Source organism: Gavialis gangeticus, unplaced genomic scaffold (assembly GCF_001723915.1).
Source record: "Gavialis gangeticus isolate Ggan-Ray unplaced genomic scaffold, GavGan_comp1, whole genome shotgun sequence".
NCBI lineage: Eukaryota > Metazoa > Chordata > Crocodylia > Gavialidae > Gavialis > Gavialis gangeticus.
The window spans coordinates 81,380,164-81,405,218 of NW_017729024.1; the positions used below are offsets into that span (position 1 = coordinate 81,380,164).

Here is a 25,055-nt window from a genome sequence, read left to right on the forward strand (position 1 = left end):
AACCCCTCTGTTCCAGCGCCACCACCATGCATCCTGCCCCGAGCAGAGCTGCTGCCCTGCCCTGTTACCGGGAAGAGGCTGATGCAGCCCCGAGCCTGCAGTGGCTGCTTGGCCTCGGCCCACACAGATCTGTGGGGCATGGAACCCCCCCCATGCCTCCCCCGGCATGTGCACAGCAGCAGGAAATTCTCCCCCATGCCCCCTGGACGAGCCACCTGTGGCTCTGTTCCCCACCTCGCCCCACCATGGCTGTGCAGCACCTGCCCTTGCCTCAGCTCCACTCCGTCCCTCACTGGGGACCTCGATCTGCCTGCACAACGCCCCTTCCCTCCCCCATGCCCCCCAACAGACTTACCAACCGGACACTGCTCTCCAAGCTGTTGTGTTGTGTACTGGCAATTGAATTGGTATGTGGCTGGTCAATAATCAACCATCAGTCTTGGCCCAAAAATCTTTATCAGTGCACTCCTGTTATGTAGTCCTGGGCTATACAGTGAACCAAACCTGACAATCCCTCTGGACTCCCTCATGTCTTGGGTGTGGTCTGTGCAGGCTTCTATCTCTTCCAGCTAGTTTTCCCACTCCAGGGAGGGATAGCATGACTATAATTTTGTGTTTCCTGGTTTTTTAGAGATTTTACTTTTAGGTTACTTTCAGTCATCACCGTCTTCCAATTCCAACTTGCATGTATGGGTAGAACTCTTGGAGGGCTAGGCCTTCCCAGATCTCAGGGAAGAGATAGGAAAACTCTAATGCATCTAAAGAGAAAGGGGCTTCCCAAGCTGTATTAGGAAGTTTGTACCTGTTCTTAAAGCTTAGCTTTTGATTATGATGTTCAGCATCACTTCCTCAGAGGGCATTGGGTGCCATGCATGGGCTCAGGGGTGGGCAAAATGGCAGATCTGGCTGGTGGCCAGGACTCCATTTTCGAGCAGTCCCTGCCTGCATCACTGCAGCTGGTTTCTATGAAGATCCCAGCAGCAGCGGGGCCGTGACAGTATAGAGCCAGGATTTCCATGGAGACTGGCCCAAGCAGTGCTTTCAGGGTGTGCAGCTGGGCAGGGAGCTGCTCCAGGCCTAGGGCTGGGACTTTGTGGTGGTGACAGTATGGTCCAGAGCTGAGACAGATCTGCGATCCACTGCCTGCATGCCCCACTGGGGTAGGGCCGTGATCTGCTGCCTGTACACCGGAGCCTGCTTCTGGAGGGGTTCCTTGCTCAGCCATGCGCCCTGCCAGTGCTGTTTGGTTCAGTCTCTATGGAAACCCCAGCCCTGCGCTGCCATGGCCCCGCTGCTCCTGGGGTCTCCATGGTTTTCAGAACCTTGGAATAAGTTTGGGACACGTTTGATGAAAGACTTCAGTTTATTCCTTCTCATTTGTGATTACATAACATCCGTGTGGGAGTTAAAAGCAGCCGCTTATATATATGAGAATGTAATGTTAGGAAAGTATGTATGTATATTTAGCTATTAACATTATCTTGTAGTCAGAAACAGACTTTAATAGAGTTATTTCCAGTTTTCATTGTGTAACTGAGTTCAGATTGTGGCCTGTAAGGAAGCTTGAAGTTGAAATTGCACCAGCCACATAATCTTTCAGTGTCTCACTGCAACTTGTGTGAAAGATACCTGAAGTAGAGCCAGTCATTAAGCTTTCTGGTTCAATAAATACTTATACAAAGTGGAATGGCTTTCTCTTTGGTGGAGACTGGCTCTATAGTCTGGCATGAGGGATTCTCTGAATTGGGCGTAATAGGGACTTGATTTAGGTCACCCATATCTCAGGTGATTTTCTCGGATGGTTGTCTCTCTCCCTATTTCTGAGGTCTGCTAGAAGGAAATATTAGTTTCCCAAGATCACTTTGCAAAATAGTGTCAAACTTCTGCAATTGGAGGAAAGGTTCCATTCAGTAACTGAGCATGCTTTTTATCCCCTTGAAATTATCCTTGGTTTAGCTTTGCATAGACTTTGACAGCAACAAGAAATCTTTCTTCATTGCAAAGCTTCAGAAAGTTCTGGTGATGCGTCAGGATTGGCTACGAGGTCAGTGGTTGTTTGAATTGCTGATAAAAATGCCAAGGTAGTGTTTCTCTAAGGTTGTTTTTCATGTTTCGGTACTTTCATATGTTAATTCCTAGAACTTCTATTAATTAATATATATTATATGTGTAATTTATATCTAGTGTGTGTATAGCTATAGATAGCAGTTCTAGGAATTAACATGTGAGAGTACTGAAATGTGGGGGGAAAAAAACCCTTATAATATAATACAAAAAAAAAACCCCTAGCAATTTTGAAGCTAATTTTAAAATGTAGTTCTACAGACAATAACTTGCATTCAACTCTGCATGGACCTCAGCTTGGGCTGGGCAGTTGTTTTGGCTGGTGGGGCACTTAAGTTTTGGTGAGCTGTTGAGCTGCACGCACAATCTTTTAGCAAATATCATTTGAACTAATTATAGATAAAAAAACAAATCATACAAAAAATCAGACACGTACTATCACATATTTTAATCCTATTTCAAAAAATAATTTTTCCTGGCTTATGTTTTTTTGAGTAGTGTATATAGAGATGATTGCATAATAGCTCAAAATAAGGTCTTTCTTTTGTGTATTGTGTGTTTGGGGGGCAGTGTGTGTGCATGTGGAGGGCTGCCTGCACACTAGGTCTGAGGAGCCAGCTAGGTGTGGGGTAGGGAGGAAGGGGGATTAGGGGACATGTGCAGCAGAGCTTGCCTGGGCGGTGTGGTTCAGCTGCGAGTGTGGTTTGTCTCCACCTATCCAGCCTATAGTGCTCTGCGCGCGGCTGAGTCCCACCTGCTTCCACCCAGGGCAGTGCTGCTGTCTACACTCACCCCACACCTGCTGATGACCCTGGCAGGGGTGCACAGCTTCCCAGCAAAGTTGTTCCTGCAGCTGTTTGGGTAGTGCTTGGCTCCCCCCTGCCGCCATGGCTTCTTCTCCTCTCGTCTCTGCTGTGCCTCTCTGGGCAGCAGGCAGCACACGGAAGTGGCAGCAGCAGTGACCATAGGGACGCGTACCAGGTACCACATGTATGCTCAGCCAGGTAGGGGAGAAGCTGCAGCCGAGCAGCTCCTCACCCAGCACATGAGGCTCCAGCTCTCAGCTGCCTTCTATTCACTCCAGCCACTAGGCACAATGAGCAGCCACTTGCGGGCAGCCAAGTGGGTGGGAAGTGGTTGGGAGGTGGAGTTGGAGCCCTGCGCACTGGGGCTGGAGGTGTCCCACTGCAGCTTCTCCCACATCTGGCTGGTCACATGATGCCCAGCATGTGTCCCTACTGCCATTGCCATTTCCCTGTCGTATCTGCTACTTGGAGTGGCGTGGCAGGAGGAAGGGCCAAGGAGTACCTGGGTAGCTGAAGCAACAGTTGGAGTATCTGTGCTGGGAAACTCTGCATTCTGGCTATGGTGATGCCATCGGTGGGACCGCAGTATGGGCTGCCCTGGGCAGGAGCAGGCAGGGCTTGGCCCAAGGCAGAGTGCTGCAGTGGCAGCCACAGGCTGGATCCAGTCTGCGGGCCATATTTTGCCCACCCCTGCTTTAAGCTGTTATATTTCTACATGGTGTCTATCTGTTGTTTGACTATGGTCCAGTTAATTTCTTGAATCTTTATTTAAAAAAAAATTAATTTCAAGTGTAAGATTTCAGTTTTCCTGAATGCCTCTTTTTCCTTTTAAATACATGTGCAGGCACTATTTTTTTCCCCACTGAAGTTATAACTTGCATAAACTTGAGAGATTTGCAAGTGCTCAGCACTTCTAAAAACAGCTACTGCATTTTTAGTTAGTAAAAATATGGGTTAGGGAACCTAGCTTTAGATATTCAGTTTTGAAGACTTTGGCTATTTTACTTAGTGATTTGTATATGAAACACATATATGTATCTGTAACAACTTGCAAGTGGCCAAGTTATGTGTAACCCCAAACGGTTGGACTTTTGAAGCTTTATGGAATGTTTGAAACTACCATTGTGTAAATCTATTCTCACATGTTTGTAGAAGCTGAGTGGTGTACATGGACTTGACCATGGCATGGAATTGCAGAGAACTGCTTTTGGGAGTGTGCCTAAATTCATAGGGAAGTAACATCCTGTTAAGATACAGCCTCAGAGCTATACAGGGAAGGGTATACAAGTAACTAGAGAGTTTAAGAATTGCTTAAATTGGTATTGAAATGGAGAAGGTGCGCAGTTTATGGCACGTTACTATTTTGGATTGAATTGCATTTCTTCCAAAGTGGATTAAATTGCAATGGATGAGATGAGATTAACTGAAAACAGAACTGTGCGTGTACACAAGGCAGGTTACACTGAAAAAATAAAGGTGTACCACCACACCCTTTTGTTTGCTGTACTGCTTTTTTTGTCAAACAAGAAACCAGTTTTTCTACTCTTCCTGTGAAGAGGCCTTTCCTGTCCTCTGTGCATAAAATAGATTAACATGCTCAATTTACTTCACTGATTACATACATTTCCTAATTATCTTGTACCCAGCCATAGTACACCATTATTCAAGGGCTGTCTCTACAGGAGGAGGTCTCTCTGTCTAGAATGTGGTAAAGCAAGATGTTTACATAAATACTTTACTCTTCTCAAAGTTTAGTGTTTCTTTCATGCTATAGGCCTCTGTGCCTGCAGGCCTATGACTTTTTGTTTCAAGGACAGGTTTATGAAAATGAATCTTTAACACACTTATACATTTGAACTATTGATTATTATCATGATGCTCTAGTGTGCTTCATCTGGGTTTTATTCAATATAGAAAACTTTTATAGGATATACATTGACTTGATTATCATATTGATTATCAAATCTGTATTTGACTTGTTATGTCTTCAGTGTCATGCTGATCTGGACAGCTCCTTGAACACTGTTTCTAACTGACCTTTTAAAAACATTGAACTAGTATGAACCAATCACACTTATGCTATGTAAAGCCTTTTGCACTAAAGCCTTGGTAACTTTCTTCCCATTCTTTGCTATGGAAGCTTTGCTTTGTGGACACTTTTAACACACTGGGTTCCACAGAAAGCCCTGGGTTCTGTGATACTTAACATGTGTACTAATGTTTAGATATCAGAACTTCATGTTTACATATGTCATGAAACTGGGAAGGATTGTAGACACTTGGAGTATAGGTGTAGAATTCAGAAAAATCTTGATATATGGGAAACCTGGGCTAGAGACAACACGATGAAGTTCAGTGTCAGTAATTAGGAAGTGCTATCCCTAGAGAAGAATAATCAAAAGCACAAATACAGAATGCAGGATAACTGCCTCTGGCATGGCTGCTGAGAAGGACCTAGGGATTTTGGTGCATCTTAGATTAAATGTGGGTTAGCACTGTGATGCCGTCACAAGGCAAATGCTATTTTAGGCTCCATCAACAGGTATATTAGGTATAAGACCCTGGAGATAATGGTCCCACTCTGCTCCACATTTTTTAGGCTTCATCTAGAGTATTGTGTGTAGTTCTTGCCTCTGCAACTTAAGAAGGAAGTGAAAAATTAGGGTCCAGAGGCAGGTGGCAAAATTGATAGTGTTTGGAAGACAAACTGAGGAAAGGTTGAGAGAACAAGGCATAATTACCTTGAAGAAAAGGCAGTTAAGGCTGGAGACATGATAGCACTCTACAAATGTATGAAAGGCAGCCATAAAGAAGAGAGATCATCTGTTCTTTCTTGCTTTACAGCAGTACCCAGCAACTTTTACAAGCTGTGGGCCAGAATGACATGGCTCTGGTCTCATGTGGGCTGGGTGGTTTTGGCAGCACATCAGTTATAGGGGGCTGTCGCCACACCCATGTTGGGGCCAGGCAGCTAGGAGTTGTGCATGCACTACTACTGCTATTCGAAGTCTCCAGCTAGTGGAAAGCTGCACTGGGGCTGTGCAGCTGGAAGTTCCCCTCACTCTTCCACCACCTTCCAGCAGCTGCGTAGGGGCAGCTGAAAGTACCCGCTAGAAGCTGCAGCCACACTGCAGTCCTGTGGAGAGTAGGGGGGAGGTGGGGAGAAGCAGCAGCAGAGCAGGCAGAGCTAGAAGTTTTCTAACCCTAGTACAACTCCTTGATGCTCAGTTTTGGCATTGGTGTGTGCCTGGGCACAGACAAAGCCTTCCAGTTCTGCAGACCATATATGAAGATAGATTATCCATCAGTAGCACTCCCTTAATACAGGCCAGTGTCCACAGAGGAGAATCTTGTATTCTTTTGTCTTCCTTTTAATCTCTGACCGCTTATGTTCAATATTAAGCTTTTTTGGGGAGGAGTGGGGGGTTGTTTGTTTCTTCATCTCTGTATGTAACCAGCTTAATAATTTGCTCCTTTTTCCTCTGAACTCAGGGCTTCCTATCATCTAGCCATCTCTGCTTTTAGATTCACTCTGGAAGTTTTAGTGGAGAGCTTGCGGCTTTAGGATTTATTTTTGTGGGGAAGGGCATACCTGAATCTCCCTTAAAAATCATAGTACAAGATGTATCATTTTGGGAAGAACACTGCAAACAGATAATTATTTAAACTCCTTCTAATATCTTATAGTAAATTAAATCACTGGTGGTCCCCAGAGTTCCTGAAATGGGACTTAAGTAAATTAATCCTAGATTGACTACCCTCTTCTCCTGTGGCACCCAACAGTATTCTTCTGCATCCAGAGATGAAGAATGCTGTTTGGTACTATGAGACCATGACTGTATTGCTGCTTTTTGAACCAGAAGTAGTTTATAGCCACTTTATATGGTTATAGATTTCATAGATTTCTAGGGTCAGAAGCGGCCTGGTATATCATCGGGTCCAACCCTCTGCTCCAGGCAGGAAAGAGTGCTGGGGTTATTTAACCCCAGATGCCTGTCTAATCTCTTCTTGAACACCTCCAAGGTAGGGGAAAGCACCACCTCTCTTAGAAGCCTATCCCATATTTTGGCAAACCTTACCATAAAGAATTTCTTCTTTATGTCCTATCTAAATCTATTTGCCTTCATTTTGTGGCCATGTGGGCTGCCTAAGTAGTTCTGCCTGTCTACAGAGTAGTTCATAGGATCATAAGAAAATAGAGCTGGAAGGGACCTCAAAAGGTCATCTAATCAAACCCTCTGCTCAAGGGAGGATCATTCTTGACTTGTCTGGGATGACTTAAGTACTCTTTACAATTTTCAGGAATGGAGATTCCACAACTTTAAGTAGCCTGTTCCAATGCTTGACCAGCCTTATGGTCAGAAAGTCCTTCTTCATCTCCAACCTAGATTTCTTCTGCAGCAGCTTGAGACCATTGCTCCCAATCTCGTCCCCTATAGCCACGGATAGCAGTCTATCTTCATTTTCTATATAATTGCCCTTCAGGTTTTTGACAAAGGTTATCAAATCCTCCCTTAGTCTTCTTGGCTAAGTACAGACAGTCAAAAAGGCTGAATCAATTCAGTCTTTGGAGGTTAGTCTAAGATGCAGAGATTAAACTGAGAAACAACTGGACACACATTCACTTCTGATTCAGGAAATGCAGCCACATGCCTGCAGCAGCTCAGGCCAGAAGCCGGGCAGGGGGTGGGACTCTAGAGCATGGCTCTCTGGCATGTAGCCAGCATGAGCTATGTGTTCACTTCCTCTTCCTGCTGCCCCTTAGGTCTCTGGGATTTGCAGTCCAGACTCACAGCAGCATGACTCTTCAGGATTGCTCATCACTTCCTGTTCCTGCTTCCAGGTGCCTCTGGGATTTGTAGTCCACAGTCACAGCCAGCATTAAGTTTTTAGCAGGGCCTCATACCCCAGCTGGGGTTTACTGGGGGTTGGGGGGAAGAGCAATTCCTGCCTCCTCGCTTCATTCCCCCTGCCCCTTCTCTGCTGGAGCAGACAGCCCAGCCCAGCCCAGGGCTGGAAAGCAAGCTGGGATGCTGGCGGATTGCAATTTAATTTGTACCAGGAAGAGATCTGGGGCAGAAGCTTCATAAACTGGTTTGACCAAAATCAGTTAAGTCTGGTACTACATTCAACCTGGTTTATCTTTAACCAGTTTCAGCCATTTTCAAACTGGTTTATGTGCACTGAGCTTCTGTTCTGTTACAGGTTTAAACAGGTTTCTGATGACTTAAACTAATTTATATGTAACTTCTCTCCCTAGCCTTTTTCTCCAGACTAAATTATTTCTCCCAACTAGACATTGAGCTATTGCTGACTACTTATTGAGCACAATGTTCCAACCTGTTGTGTGTCCACCCTACAGTGCTTTTGTCTAGTTTGTATTTCTGTAGCTTGTTAATGAGTATGTTGTAGGAGGCAGTGTCAAAAGCCTTACTAAAATCAAGGTATGTCACATCTGCTTTCCCACCATCCAGTGAGCCTGTTGCTTTATTATAGAAGGAAATTGGATTGGTTAGGCATGACTTGCTCTTGGTGAATCCATACTGGTCGCCTTCTCTAGGTGTTTCACAATAGGTTCCCTGTGCCACATTGCACAGATGCCACTATACTGTGGTTCAGAGGCAGCATAATTGTGTTTGGATGGTGTCAGGGAGCATTACACTACAGCTGTGGTAAGCACAGTTAGATGTGGTATAGACTGCTTCTGTTTCTGAAGATTTGTGGAGCATCTTGGATTGTGTCCCAGATTTTGTTCTCCAAATGTTGTTCCTGTTAATAATAGACAAACTTTAAAACAAATACAGTTTACATGTTTATGGGCCACTTGCATTTCCCTGATTTGTCAACAGAAATCAATTATGTCTGTGATACTTTAGGTGGTGGCTTTCCTTGTTTCAAATATAGTCTCTTAAGACATTTCGCATAAGTGGCATTTGGGTTTTCTTTTAAAATGTTATATAGTGGAATGTTTCTTTAAAATGCTGAATATTTCTGTTGGTCTTAATTTTTATTAGCTCGAAGCTTGATTTTTGCAAAATGGAAACCTTCGACCAGATTGGTTTACCTTTTTAGACAAGAGTATCTTAATATGGTTAATGTACCTCTGCTGAGCTTGAGCATTGGCACCTGAGTGGTGAAGGAAGTCTGGGGAATAAATAAAGCATAGTGACTAACATACGTTATGATACCATCTTTGATGGTAGCTTTATAAAATCACATTTTTGGTATATTTTGTGTACATATTTTCTAATCACAATTACAACTATAACTCTGACTCCTAGGCATAAAATAAAGAAGGTGTGTTTCTGTGTGTGGACTATATGCCCTCACTTCCATTATGCATTCCCTGGTATTACTGAGGGGAAACTGGTGTAAAGAGATGAGTCTTACATTCTACCATAAAGGTCGAAAGACTTGAGCACAAGATGTTTTCCAGTGGTACAGAGTTTACAGGCAAGGAAACTCCTGAGTAAATGTCAAGCCTCTGAAACCTGATATTTCTCCTCTGGGCTCTGAGACACTGAATCTCCCCTTTGCTTATATCTGACGTTGTAAATTGAGAGAGTGGCTACGGAGGGGTGGCTTGAGGTCAGCTTTTATTGTGGATGCTGTCTTTATTTGGCTTGACTTTATTATTTTTAAGCATGGTTTTCAAAGCTTTTCTTCAGTAAAATCACCCTGTTTTGGAGCCTATGAAGTAGGATGATTATGCAGCTGCCTGCAAAATCGGAAAGAACTTTTCCAATAGGTAGCAGCTGTGAACAGTGTGGATTTTGATGAACTTGTTTATTTTATTTTCAGTTTATTTTGTCGGTAGGTAGTTCTGAGGTGTAGTTGCTACTCTGAGGCCAAATACTGTATTTACTTGCATACCACACACTTTTCCCTCCAAATTGGGGCTTTATGTTTTAAGTGGGGAAGCTGATTTTTGTGCCAGAATAGAAGCCTGGAAATGCTGTAATGGCTGCTGAGGGCTCTGCTTCTCTCCTTTTCTCCAGCCAGCTTTCAACATTCCCATAGTTGCCAGTTCAGCAGCGGCTGTAAAGTGGTTTAAATTAGCTTTTTGCCTGAATTGATCAGTGAGATGACTGAGGGCAAGTAATGAGGTTAGCTTTTAGCCATGAGTCTGGAAAAATCCAGTCTTCCCTCCACCCTTTTTGCCTTCCCCTCAAAATTATTCAATTCTTATCTTGGGAGGTTGCGGGGGGGGAGGGTGTTGGTGGTATGTGAGGAAAATACGGTAGTAAACATCCACTGATTGTATGCCATATTTATGCTAAGGTGGGTTCCAAAGGCATAGACCTTGACGTTGAGCTGTAACTGGATAAGAAGCCAGTGTGCTATAATATAAAACACAGGTGTGGGATGTGTTGTCTTTATACAGAAGCTGAGCTTGTGTGTTGAACCACCTGATATTTTTGAATGGCTAAATGTTTCTATAAAGAGAGCGTATTGTGGTAGTTGGGTGTGCAGAACAGGATACATCTATTGAGAAAAATATTTATGACCCTTATAACTAGTATTGCCTTCGGTTGGGCCATAGGTGAAGGGAAGGAGGCCAACTTCCTCTTCTGCAACTGTTATGGTGGCATCTCTCTTATTACTAGGGACTTACCAAATTAATAGTGGGAGTGGGCTGCGTGGCAGCAGTGGGCTGCACAGCGGCTCCTTTAATCTTGAAGGTTCCCCTGTGCGCCCCCACTGCTGCTTGGTGGAGGGGCTCCCTGTTCATCACTCAGTCTTGATCAGCAGGTAGGCAAAAAATGTGGTTTTAAATATGGTGTCATTTTTGCCACTTGCTGATTGACCGAGGGGCCCTGGCAGGCCTGCTTCTTGTTGCTGACTGGCCGGAAGGCAAAAACCACACCATATTTAAAGTTGCAGTTTTCACCTTGGGGCTGATCAGGAGTAAGGGGAGGGGGCAGCAGAGCTCGCCCAAGCAGTATGATCTGTAGCTGCCCCTGTGGTGCTCTATATGGAGCTGAGCTCTGTCCGGGGCAGCCTGTACCATGCTCCAGCGTGCGCCCTCCTACCAGTGTGCACATCTTCCGGCAGGGTTGCTCCCAGTGCGGCTGCAGCCACCCGGATGCTGTTCTACTCCCTTTGCCTCCAGCAGTGCTTCCTCTTCCTGCTGTGCTGCTCTGGGCTGGGAGGAAGCTTCAGCTGGGCAGCTCCTGCCCCAATGTGCAGAGCTCTGGCTCCAGCTTCCAGCTGCCTTCCACCCACTTTGCCCAATTCAGCACAATAACAGCCACCTCCAGGCTCAGGCTGCAGCATGGCACGGGTTGCCTTGGGCGGGGCTCAGCTCCATGAAGAGCAGCATAGGGACAGCCACAGACTGCACTGCCTGGGCAGACTCTGCTGCATGTGCCCCCTGCCCTCTCCCCCTACTTCTGATCAGCCCCAAGGCAAAACCACAGTCATTTGAAGAAAGAAAAGATATCTACTCGAAGAGTTATTCTTTGAGATGTTTTGCCCATGTACAGTCAATGATTCAACTTCCCCTTCTACAGTTTTCTAAGACTGGGGTTCTTTATTGAAGGAAATGAGGAATGGTTAACTTGGCTCTTTTATGTCCTTGAGAAAAGAGTAGGAGGGCATTCTGGAGCAGAGGCAGTGACCCCAACATATGTTGTTGGCTAAAGAATATGTTGTATGCATGGTGTGCATGTGCACTAGAAACAGGATGGAGTGAACATGTATCCCAAATAGCCACTGTTCTTTTGTAAGGTAAGGACATTTGTTTTCCTCTTTTCCTTGTTGAACAGATATATATGAAATGTTCGTGTATCAGAGATTTATATTAAGAATCTGAACTTCTTTTGCCTGGAAAAACACCATGCAACTTTGATGCAGTTTGGTAATCATCCCTCTCTGACACTGACTGTCCTGAAAATATTATATAATGCAGATTTACATGTGCTAAGTGTTTTACATAGCAAAGGTAAGACATAATTCATGATATGTAAACTTCAGTTTTTTCTTTGGTCACCTGTTTAAAATTGCACCCTCTCTATTCCTGCGTCTTGCTTTTCACCCTATCATGGACAGTCTGTATATCTTTTTGTGAAAAATTCCTTATATGGCTAGTGTGATAATAATGAATTAAGGCAAAGTTATTATTTAAGCATGACATTTTGACCATTGGTTGACTTTGACGTTTTCTCCAGTAAAGAGATCTTCAGTAAAAGTTGAATTGGAAAGTATGTGGCCAAGAGTTTGCCACATGAAATCATGATTGTCTGTTTAGCCGTGACATTTAAAAAAAAGGGGGGGGGGGGTTTAAGTTTGGGGAATACAGTGTTATAAAAAATTGTATGCAAGCAGTAATGTATGTACTATGAAACTGTTGAAAATGGCCTCATTTTCCTGTGGTATAGATTTATCCAAAGCATATTGTGGTGACTGAAGTATCTTGTTTACCTTCACAAGTACAGATCAAATAGAAGCTATTGTAAATTTTTTTTAAGTTTTACATTAGAAAAAAGGAAATCTGATGACTACTAGTGAAATCCTGTTGGTTTTACTAAGTATGTAGTTCTAGAGTGGTTATTTACATAAGTAGAATTTAGTTTTCTGTAACTTTGGTTTCAGGATTTCTCATTTTTGATGTTCTGGTGTTTTATATGAAACTTTACCTCCTAGTGGGTTTTTATAGGATGTAAGTGCATCTAGGTCTAGAATGCTATTTTGACATCGTTTCTTGCATGTCTCACTACCAACTGAAAACTTTTGCGGTCAGAGTTGAGCTACTTATCTCTACCTTGAAACCTTTCCTTGATCTACCATGTTTTGTCCAAGAAGTGTCTTTACTTTTAAGATTTGGAAACTTAAATTCTGGGAAAATTCCCCATCAGATCTGTAAAGTTACTATCTTGGTCACTTTCTAGTCTCTCCTCAAACGTCATCTCTGCCATAATTTACAAAAGAGACTTTAGACATTTATGGAGGTGTATATATGTTTAATTTTCACACTATAAATGATAGGAATAAACTAATATGGTTAGCAGGAACTCAGTGACATCATCTTCAAAGCAGTGAATCAGGAGAGAAAAGGGTTTGAATTTAAATTTTCCATTCCTGTTAGATACCTGTTTTGACCAAAGTGGTGAATACTCAGTATGAATACTTGTACTGTAGTGTTTTAGGATAAACGTGTAAATGGGGGAATGAATAAACTTCTTAGATAATAACAGAATGAAACAAAATATTGCTGTTGACACCTTTTATCATTTAGTCGTTATCAGTCTTTTAAGGATTTAATGTTTCAAGACCAAATCATGCAATATTTCCTTGCTCCAGTTGTCTTTGCTTTCAGTGGATTTATGCCTGACTAAAGACTTGAGAATTTTGCTAGAAAAAATTGACTTTCCCTTTCTTGATGCATAACACCCTTCTTCTATTGCAGCTGGTCAATTATTAAAAATAAATGAACCTGGGTGTGTTGTTTAACAACTGTTTTATGTTATCATTACTAATCAAAATAGATATACCAAGAAGTATTGATTCCTATTAAAAAATGCAGTGACTAAATGTATAGTGTATGCAAAACACTTGAAGCAATCACCTGTATTGTTTCATTGCAAGGTCTCTGCTGTTAGTAATTCCATGATTTACTAGAAATCAAAGTGGAACAAACCTAGGGAGTTAAACAGAATTTAGAATGTATTCATATTTCTCTGAATTGCAGGGTTCAGTACAAGTTACTGAGAACATACTGTGAACACCACCTTTCAGCCTTACAAATATTAGAAATTAAATGGAGAAAGGAAAAAAACTTTACCAGTAGTAAATTTCAGGAATGTCAACTCATTAATTAAAGGCAGAAAGAAATATGTGCAATCCATCGTTCTTGTGGAGTAGGAAACAGTCTATGCACTCCAAAAATGTTGCAAATGATATAAATGAGACACAATGTTACATTTAATGCTGTTTATTCAGTTTCATGGGGGGGGGGGTGTGTGTGTATGTATGTACATGTATATAAAATATAGGTATGTATGTATGTAGAGTAAATTCTCTTTAGGGCTAAGCATAGGGACTGAAAACCTCTGGATTAGGTGTTCTTGATAATGTTGACATTCAGGATAAATAGGATAAACAAAAAAAAATCCGTTTTTTATAGTTGGGAAACTGAACTAATTAATTGGGCAAATATGCATCTTAAATGTCTCTATAACAGGGGTGGGCAAAATACAGCCCTCGGGCCATATTTGACCCACCAGGCCATTCTTTCCAGCCTGCGGGGCCTCTAAAAATTTTAGAAAACTAATATTGATCTGCCCCTGGCTGCCTGTCAGAGATGACAGGAGTCAGGGGCAGTAGGACCCGGGGGAGCCTCCAGCAGGATCAAGCGCTGGAAAAGCAAGTCTGACTCGGCCCTGCCCCCCCTCCCTGAGCCCCAGCTGGAGGTTTCTGCCTAGCTGGGGCTTCTGTAGGCTTCTGGCCTGGGGCTGTTCCTGCACTGAGGGAAATACAGATAAGGTGGAGGGGTGGGGAGGGAGGCAGGGGAGGACCATGGGCGATCACTCTAGTTCTCTGGGCCAGCCAGGCTGGGCTGGCTCCTGTGGTCCCAGCTGGGAACCATGTGGTGCTAGGGGAGGGGAGTGGGGCAATGGCTGTGACAGGCAGGGTAAGGGGCAGTGAGCGGGCATGTGGAGTGCAGTGACAGCCAGGTGGTAGCATGGGACCCACACTGGTGCACTGGGACCAGCACCAGCGGGGCCCGGAGCAAAGCGGCAGGAGTCTGAGGTAGGGGCTGTCTGGGGCTCTGTGGAGCTGGGCTGCACTGCTCAAGCCAGCCCAGCTCCACACACACCCACAAACATACCCGCCTTCCCACCCACACCATCCACAATATACAAGAGTAAGACTTCATTTTAAGCTATTACACTGTCACCTCTATGTACACTACACAAACACATGCAACTCAGGACAAAAATATTTTTTGTAATGAAATTAATGAATGTTGTAGTACGTTTCATTTTTAGAACATAGTTTGGTATATTTCTGGTTCAGGGATGTCAACCCTCCTTGCTGAAAGAAGTAATTCTGGGGGGCAAGGAGAGGGACTTCTGGTGGCAAAAGTTGGGGGGGAGGGGTCCCAAGATGAGGGGTCCCAAGATGGTGACCGGGGCGCGGGGCACATGTTGAGCAGCAGGGCTACCAGTGTCCTCAACTGCTTGCCAAAACTCAGTAAGCAGCCCACTGCCCAAAAAAATTGCCTGCCCCTGCTATATAATCTAAATAAGGTTACTCTAATAAAGAAATGATGAATAAGATTAAAGCCTCGTTTATTCCTTTTCTGTGAAATAAAGCATTATTTTATCTAATATTACTGTAATTATGTAAAACTGTTCTTAGTGAAGTGTGAATTTTAAAAGGGAAGTTGGGTGTTTAAACTTATACAATGACTGACTTCAGTAAATACTTCTGTAACCCATCTTATTGTACAAATAACTTTGAAATGCATATAAGAAATGGTTCAAATTACTTAATTTCTTTATCAGCTAGTTTTTCAGCACATTGATTGTTAATATATCCAGTTTTAAAAAGTGATATGGGGTATCTCTCAAATCCTGTCTCATGTGTATCACTCAGATAGCTGGGCTGTTAGATATGGAATTTTTTTAGATTGGAGGGAAAAAGGATTTATTGTAATTAGGTCATGCCCAGTAGTGGTTGGGATATTCTAGTGTTCTGTCAATGGCAGTGGCCAGTATTGGGTGCTTTAGAAAAATATAACAGAGACCCCATTGTGAGTAATTATGAAGACCTGTTTCTTGAGTTTCTTTTCAAATCCCAATACATTCAGTCCTGTAAGGAATAGTCTGACCCCTTTTAGGACAGTGGTGACTGCAGGACCTCCCAGTACCTATTCCATGGTGTGTTTAGGTCTTTGGTTACCCAATACTTACAGAATCTAGAGAATTCCAGAGGTAGCTTTTAGCAGATGGTATCTCAGGAAATTAGGTTATGAACCTCCATAACACTTAAAACAGTTTCTCAGCCCTCTGGTCTTAGAGCCACAGTATTTCACACAGTTTTGAGTAGGTTAACAGTTGGTGAAATTTTGAAATGCCTCATTTGTTAAGTTTGTCCATACCTGTCCTGCAGTAATTGTGAACTGGTTTCCCATCAATGACGCTTTGATTGCCATGTGTATCTGTAGTCCTAGTTAGCATAAGGGGGACTATGTTGTGCTATTATTTCAGGAAGCCCAAGGATAAAGAATCTTGAAGTGTAGCTGCAGCAACTCCTTTGTGTAAGCCAACCAGGATATGTTCTTGGAAGGAAGCAATGATATTTTCTGGTGCTTCCTTCATAGGGGAGGTGGGGTGACAGGAGGGATGGGAAGGACTGGGTGGAAAAGTGACTAGCTGGAAGAAGCTGGTTTTAAGCTACAGCTAGCTTGAGTAAGCACAGCCCGAAAAAGAAGACTGGGATTCTGCAGTCCTCAAGGTCATGTGATTGCAAAGGCCAGATGAGGGGTGTGGGGCCAGATTGGGTGCACAGGCCAGTCCTGTGTGTTGGAGCCAGTGTGTGTCCTGCACCAGCCTTGTGTGCAAAGCGCATTCTGGTTCCCATCCTCTGCAGTGCTTGCAGCAGATCCAAGCCCTGGCCCCTCACGCTGTATGCAGTGCATGGGTCTGGTCCAGGACACGCGCTGCAGCCAGTACCTGACCCAGAGCAGCCCTTTGTGCTAGATCTGGTACACAGGGCTGGCCTGTAAGCCTAATTCGGACTAGCCCCAGATGTAGCACATGGGGCCAGTCCACCATGGACACTGCATGCAGCATGTTTCCTGGACCAGCCTGCATGCATTGTGTGCTACATGTGCAGCAGGTCCAGACCAGTGTGTTGCATGCAGAGCTCGGAGCCAGGATGGGCACACATACAGCACGTTGGTTGGTCTGAGACCCACAGGCAGCACTGTGGGCTGGATGATAGGGCACTGTGAGCTGTATCTTTGACATCTCTGGAGGAAACAATTTGCTTGGCTTATAACGCATATGCCCAAAATGAAGGCTGATGAAAGACAAAGCCTCTCTGAATTGGCACCCTGACCCCAAAAGAGTTTTAAAAAACTTTATTATACACATTTTAAAAACAAATGGTGAAAGTACAAAGGTGTACGGCCCTCCCAGGGGCTCAATACATTTGGTGGCTGACAGTTATTTTGTGGTATGTTACCAGAGATTGAAACCCTTTGCCTCATCCCCTTCATGGAGTTATACATGTCGGACCAGCTGTCCATCTTCACCTTGCAGATTACCTCCCAATGGTCTGGTGTGACACAAACTGGTCCCTGTTTTCATAGATTTCATAGACATTAGGGCTGGAAGGGACCTCAGAAGATCGAGTCCAGCCCCCCGTCCAAAGGACAGGAAGTCAGCTGGGGTCATAGGATCCCAGCAAGATAAGCATCCAATTTGCTCTTGAAGGTCAATGTAGGTGCTTGAACTACCTCCGATGGCAGGCTGTTCCAGACCTTGGGGGCTCGGACAGTAAAGAAATTCTTCCTTATGTCCAGCCTGAAACGGTCTTGTAGTAATTTATGACCATTCGACCTTGTCATCCCCTAGGGCGCTCTGGTGAACAAATGTTCCCCCAGATACTGCTGGTCACCCCTGATAAACTTATAGGTGGCCATCAGATCACCCCCGAGCCTGCACTTTTCGAGGCTAAAGAGCCCCATGGCTCTCAGCCCGTCGTCTTAAGGTCTGTTTTCCTGACCTCTGATCATGTGCGTGGCTCTTCTCTGGACTCTCTCAAGCTTCTCCACATCCTTTGTTGCAAGGTGAAGTGTTCAATTTCTTGTGATACTTGTTCAGGTCAGGAAGAAGAAGAGTTAGAGGGTGTTCCTGGAGCTGGCCCCTGTGAGCTAGTTTCTTTGGCTTTTCAGTGTCACTGTCTTAGCCTGTCCCAGCAGGAAATTGGCCAGGGAGGTCACACTCCTTCAAAGAAAGGCTGGTCTTGAAAACAAAGGTGCTTTATATCATGTAAGAGAGTGAATAAATAATCCCCGCAAAGAGAAGTCTTGTTCCAAGTACTCTGATTTAAGCACAAATTATGGCAAAACAAGGAGGTACTGGGGGATGTGGGTTTATAGAGCCATGCCATTTTACAGTGGGGCATATTCATGAGCAACCCTACAGCTCTTGAAGTATAACAGTTGTCTCTTCTTGGTTGGTTTTTATTGTTTGGTGGTTAGCAGGAGCATATCTTTGTGGTGCAGAAAGAAGGTGTATACATACTGTGCCAGATGCCCAAACCATGTCTGTAAGCCACTATAATTGGATTTTATCAAAGCAGGGTTAATGGGGATTTGGTGAGGTCAGAAGTCTCACTTTGACCATAGATATAGATATAGATTAAAACTTAGAAGACAGAAGTGATGCATCAGCCTGGAGGAAATTCTTATGTAGAATCTACAACCAGGAAATTCTTATGTAGAGTCTACTGTTAGAACGAATGATGAAACCCTCCAGGCAGTGGACAAGTTCACCTATCTTGGCAGTACGCTGTCACGTGCAGTTCACTTTGATGATGAAACCAATGCAAGAATTGTCAAAGTAAGCATGGCCTTTGGCAGACTATGTGCAAATGTGTGGGAGCACAGAAGCATCAGTCAAGCAAACAAAACTGAAGGTCTACAAAGCCACTGTGTTACCAATCCTGATGCATGCATGCAAAACCTGGACAGTGTATAGATGCCATGCTATGAAGCTGAACCACTTTTATATGGGCTGTCTTGAAGAAACTGATGAGGATAAGATGACAAAAGAAGGTTCCAGACACTGAAGTTCTCTCACAGGCAGGCATTCCAAGCATCCACACTCTGTTGATAAAATCACAGATGAGATGGGCAGGCCATGTCACTAGCGTATTAGATGAACAACTACCAGAGAAGATCTGTGACAAGTTAAAGGAGGGAAAGAGCTCTCAGGAAGGCCGGAAGAAGTGTTTCAAGGACTCCCTCAGGTCATCCTTGAAACTTCTCAGCATTGACCTGAAATTTCGAGAAGATCTTGCTTGTGATTGTTCCACCTGGCAGATACTCATCCACACTGGACCTACAGTCCAGTAGGTCTCATCCATACTGATAAACACTTATTCATACTGTCACATACAGTCTACGAGTGAGGGAGAACTGTTGAGGCAGAGCAGAAGTGCAAATGGTCTAAATCTTGCAACAGCAGCACATCCACTGTTGATCAAGCAACCCAAAATGGCATCTCTTGCTCAGTGTGCCACAGATGGTTTGAAGCACAAATTGGCCTCATCAGCCACTCACGTATTCACAGAAACCAAACCAACTAGTGATGCCATGGTTATCTTCAAAATTGAGGAACAAACAGCAACAACAGTCCAGACTGAAGAAACACCAAAAATATAAAATCTGCACCTTTTTGGAGACATTGCTTAAAAATACCAAAAAATAACTTGCAGGGGTTTTTTTTTAATTAAATCTGTATCCTGAAGTAGGAAGCATGTCAAACATCCCACTGCTCTAATGGCTTTTCTTTTTTGCCTTATTTGGCCTCATTTATCATCCTTGTTAACTTTTTGGAGGAGAGATTCTGTGCACTCCTGACATTTTTTAACTACTGCTCAGAAATTAACCTAGACATGAATATACTTCTCTTTGAAGTCACCATTCAGAGTCCTTTTCTGCAGAGTATGGATTAAGTGCTTGTCCGTAGCTTGAAACTATTTAATTGAATTAAATAAAAAGTAACAACAAAAATCTATTTGCTAGAATAAAGAATCACTAATTCATTAGATGATATTTAGTCCAAAACACTGTGAGGAGCATTCCTAGTTGGACAAAATGAGAGAACCGTACTGTAACAAAGTTCCATGAGAAACTTCTCTAAACAACTTTATCATATTTGTCTTTAGAACCTTCCTTGAAGCTTTTGATATGACCTAACAAGGTAGGCCCAAAGTCAAGGCCTTCTTGTTATCCTGTGAATTTGTTTAATACTCCAGAGGCATGATTCTTAGCCAGGGAGCCATGGTGCTCTGGGGTGTCTTAAGATCCTTGCAGCGTTAAATAACTTGAAACGTTAAAATAATTTGAAACGTTCAAATAACTTCGGTCATTTACAAAGCATTCTTTAAATTAGAATTTAAGACTCTACTTCTTTTAGGCTTTTAAAAGCAGCAGCCCACAGAATAACAAAAATGCTTCTGTAAGCTGTCAGAATTTCAGCTGGACAGGAGGAGTCAGTATAAGACGTAACATAGAAAGTGTTGGTGTAAACACTTTTGTGCTGCTACTGCATACTTAACTACATTTTTTACTCAGTTTTTATCCTTCAGAAAAGTAACTCTTACAAATTGTATAAGATCATCTAAATATAATATTGTTTATCAAGTTGGAAGCTATAGTGAATATCTCAGTGGTCTGCTAGGCACCTCTGAGGCCTATTGTACAGCAGTAATTGTGGGAAGCTTGAGTGGACCTTAGGAATCATGGAATGCTTGATTGTAAATCTCAGTGGCATTTGTCTGAAGCACTTTGCCTTGTTCTGATTTTTTCTTCAAATGGTTGTCCATATCTTTTTCTACTCTTGGTACTTGAACATCCCATGTGTATGAAGTCATTCTTTTGATCAGCAGTGTCAGTTGGAGTAATGCTTATGCTTTAGATCTCCTCCCACCCATGGGCATGAAGGAAAGAACAGGCCAATCCATATCCCATTTTCTTCTTAACTGCCTGTGGCAGAAGGATACAATCCTTGCTTATTGGTGACTCTCCAGCAGTTAGTGATTTATATTGTATAGCAAGCTTTAAGGCTTCCCATTTTTCTCACCTGGCCATTATGTCATGCAGTGATGGACATAGTACTTTTGTGTTTAAATATATCCCTGAGGGCACTGTGACCACTGAAAGTGAAACAGCTTTCAATATAAACCTACCCACCATCTGTTCCTGTGCTATTAGAAGTTGTCTTCTGCTTGAAAGCATGGCAGGAGCTTTGGTAACTGCCCTCCCTGCCCCACTCCCTCTCCCCCCCCCCCCATGAAGCAATACGCATGCCCAAGACAGAGTTTATGGCATGTGTCTAAACATCACGCTAAGGGTGATTACATAACATTTTTTGTGGTTTGATTCACTGTAGTTCTAGTAAGGATCCTTTGATAGTGTAGAAATATTTGATTCATGAGAGAGAGGACTCCTCCAGGAAAAAAAAAACCCTGTACTGCTAAGTGGAAGAGATTTACAACTTGGTGTGACATCAATTATATCCCTTTATTGCACGGATCTCTGCTGTATTGGATAACTTTCATGCTCTAACTGATTAGTCTGTTAAGGTATGCCTGACAACCACTGCTGAATATCCCTCTCTTAATTAAGGCTGTGCAGTCTTTCCCAACATGGTATGACTTTGTTCTTTGGAGGCCACAACAAAGAATTGGAGAATGATTGTCCATTGTTTTCATCCCAGAAATTATATTTATTGGTTTTAAGGTGTGTGAAACTATTGACAGTTACACTAATTTAGACCCTCAGATATTAATAAAGCCCATTCTATCAGGGCATAGGCAGCCACTACTTCTTCCTAGGAAAGTATTTCTCTTTTGGTCATCTGTAAAGCAGATACTTCAGTTGCATGCCATATTTTACCAAGTGTTCTTCCATAGAAAAAAGTATCCAAGGCTGACGCTGATTTGGGCAGAACTATGCTGCAGTACTTAAGTGGACCCTAAGCTACTGTCTCTTTATATTAGATTGATAATGACAGGTCTTTTTGGCTGTTGGGCTGGATGACTGGCGCCAGGTCTGCCCAGGGGCCGGATCTGGTCTGTGGGCCTGATCCAGCATGCAGTGCTGGCCTAGTTAGGGCCCAGTGCAGGCACATGGAAACAGCCTGCCCAAGAACTGATGCGGTTCCCTCATCACCAAATTTGTGGACCCCTGGCAGATTTACATGGGTCCATGGGCTGGGGAGTTGAGCACCCTGTATTAGTTTATTGTAATATAATTAGAATTTGGGTTGACACACATCTCAGAGTACTCTGATTATTGTAACTTCTTACTCAACAGATCTCCTTGTTTAGTTCCGGACTCTAAATGAAATGTTTTTTCTATTGTTATACCTTCAGAGTTGATATGATTTTGACCTAGATTGTTTTCTTTGTAGAAAGGTGCAGCTGACTTGCTCTGCAGACTTACCTGCTTATGGATTATCAATAAACAACACGATATGCCTTTAAGATCTTAGATTAAATCTGAAGTCACTACTTAGAGAAAAAAAATCTTTTGTTGTTGTTGTCTTCTGTATGCTATTTACTTGTATGTTACTCAGAATTGATGTAGAATCAGTAGGGATGCTTTAAGCTTGTAATGCTATTTTTAGAGTTACTTTTCAGTGTAAAACACACTTTAAAAGAACTCTGAGAAATATGGCTTCCTAATAATAGCAGTAATCATGAACATTTTTCTGCGATGTAAATCAGTTAAACAAAATAATTTGCTTTATAGAAACATTTTATAAATAATTATGAAATATTGAAGTTTTTAAAGAAATGTTAGTGTTCACCCATATGATTCTTCCTAAATGTCACAATAGAGCACAAGTAGGAAATTAACAATGAATTATATAACTGATCTTGAAATATCTATATTTGTGATTACTTTCAATATTCTGATTTTTAATTGATCATATTGGGGGTTTCAGTTTTTTGACTTGATGTTTGATCATATCCATTTGATATAATAGTTATGCAGCTTATTACAAATTATTATTTGGGAGCCATGGAGGTTATACAGTAGACCAAGCTATTTTTAAAAACTGTCCTTCTGTTTAATATCTCCTTTGTGTTTGTCTTGAGTGAAAACATTAACTTTTTTTTAAGTTTATTTACCATATGGTCATATTTGATTTAAATAGAATTTTGGACAGAAGATTGTGTAGGTAACTATGAACTTAGTCCTTTGCACTTGTTTATTTACTTTGAATACAACATAAAGTTAGCTTGTTTTGGATTTTCAAAGAAAATAATTATATCTATTTCTTTGTAGTCAGTGCTTTACTGATTTTATTTTCATAGTTATTTTCTGTACGTATATCTTAGCTATTTCTGTGAAGTGAGTAGGAAGATCTGTGTGGTATCTGAAACTTTTGAGTCACATTTTAATCATGCAGGCACATGTATTTAGTCCACAAAGCACAAGACTTCTTTTTACGCAGGCAAGTGATTTGTTTTTAGATACTGTGGTAAAATTTTTAGTAGTGCTTGGCTTTGATTTTTTTAACAGAGATATCAAGCAAAAGGCTGAAAATCTAGAAGATCGCTTGCTGATAGTTAAATAGAAACTAGTACTGATTACATGTATTGTGGCTTTGCCAGCAGCAACTTTTTAAAGAGAATTTTTCTTACCAGAGCAAACTTTGAGGGGCATTGATTTGAAGCATCTGTTTAAAGAATAATTGTCACAACTGTTTATTTATTTATTTTGATGCATATAATTAACAAAGATTATTAGTTTGCCTTCAGTAACAAAATTTGTTCTTCCCTAGTCTAACCAACTTGATCTTTAAAGTAAACAGTTTGTTAAATTTGTTTTGCAGTTCTTATGCAAATCTGTAATGCCACAAAAACAAGTTTGTGACTTCATTCCTGAATGAAGCAACATTTTGGTTATGAGAGATTAAAAAAATGGAAAATTATTGCCAAGTTGCAGGGAAAGCTGGTACTAAATTAACAGTCCAAGTTTCATTGTAAGCAAGCTACAAACTTTGCTCACAAATAGTTATGTGTGCATTCCATTGGAGGAATCAGTGGCAGCAGGATTTCACTTTTTCACTTTTCAGAGAGATTTTCACAGGTGCATCTGAGTGCAAAGTTATTTGTAGGATAACTGGCGGGCGTCTTTGATTGTTTGGAAATAAGCCAGAATAATATATTGAAGCTGGATTTGTGCTTCTGTACTTCAGTTTCAGAAGTAAGGGCTTGTTGCAGGTAGAAATGTAGATACCCATTAAATATTAATTTAACCTGTTGTAATTACAACAGATTAAATGATTAATTGGTATGGCAGCCCCTGGCCTGGCTGACATGGGGCTGCTTCAGCTTGGCCTATGGGGTGCCCCTGCCGCCAATGGAGCACTTCCAGTCGCCCGAAGTCTGGTGGGGATGCAGCAGCTCCTCAGGGCCTAGCCCCACAACAGACAGGGTGGGAGGCTGGGTCCTATCGGAGCCCAGGTCTGGGCAGGGTACGCCATGGGGCTGAGCCACAGGCCCAGGGGAGTTGCCCTGCACACTCTTGTTTTCTATGTTGCCTTGCCAGGCCCTGTGGCAGCTGTAGCAGTAGAAGGCACTGCACTTGGCATGGCGTGGTAGTGCTGGGCTCCAACCCGTAGCTCTTTGAAGTCAGACTGGGGGGGCGTGGACAGACTGAGCCCTGGGCCTGCACCTGCCCTGCCCTAACATGGAGAAAGGGGTTGCACCCAGTTGCCCAGAGCAACGTGGGGAGCAGGGGGTCCAAAGAAGCCCTGCCTCATAGGCAGCACAGCCCAGGAAACCAGTAAGGGCCTGCAGCCACTGGTGCTCATCTTCCCAGGGCCAGCTGCAGCAGCCAGCAAGGGAGGGAGGAGCTGCCTGCTTCCCTCCCCTGCACCCTCCTGCACTGCTGCAGCTGGCCCCAGGAAGCCATGTGTTAGTGGCTGCAGACCCTCACTTCCTGGGCTGTTCTGCCTGCTACAGAATGTGGCTTGTAGACCTGCTTGTAGACTCACTGTCACCTGCCATAAACAGTCTGGGCTCAAGGCCAGGTCCCTGCCACCTGTCAGAGAGTCCGTACCGCCTAACTATTAGGTATTAGTCACACCTCCTTCTCCCCTATCCCCGTTCCTCCTCTTTGCTCCTCCCTCCCTCCTTCCCACCCTCTGCATGGCTTAGCTTTTAGGTATTAGTGACCCCTCCCCCATGCCACTCCTCCCTCCCTCTGCGCCTAGCTTTTAGGTCTCAGTCACCTTTCCCTGTTTCACCCCCTTGCCACCTCCTTTCTCGTTTTGTTCCCTCCTGCCCTGCCACCTTCTGGTTCCTGCTGGGGCACAGCGGGGCTTCCCTTCTAACTCTGCTTCCCTGCCAGACTGTGCCCGCCCCTAGCTAAGTGATAACCAGTAAACTAGAATCAGTTACTGCGGAGCTCATTGGTTAAACCAGGGG

The 25,055-nt window shown here is 43.1% G+C and overlaps 1 protein-coding gene across 1 annotated transcript in view; it reads left to right on the top strand.

The window, feature by feature from the left end:
• The window catches only part of AUH (AU RNA binding methylglutaconyl-CoA hydratase), a 275,169-nt gene that overhangs the window by 54,298 nt on the left and 195,816 nt on the right, over positions 1 to 25,055 (top strand). The window lies entirely within an intron of this gene.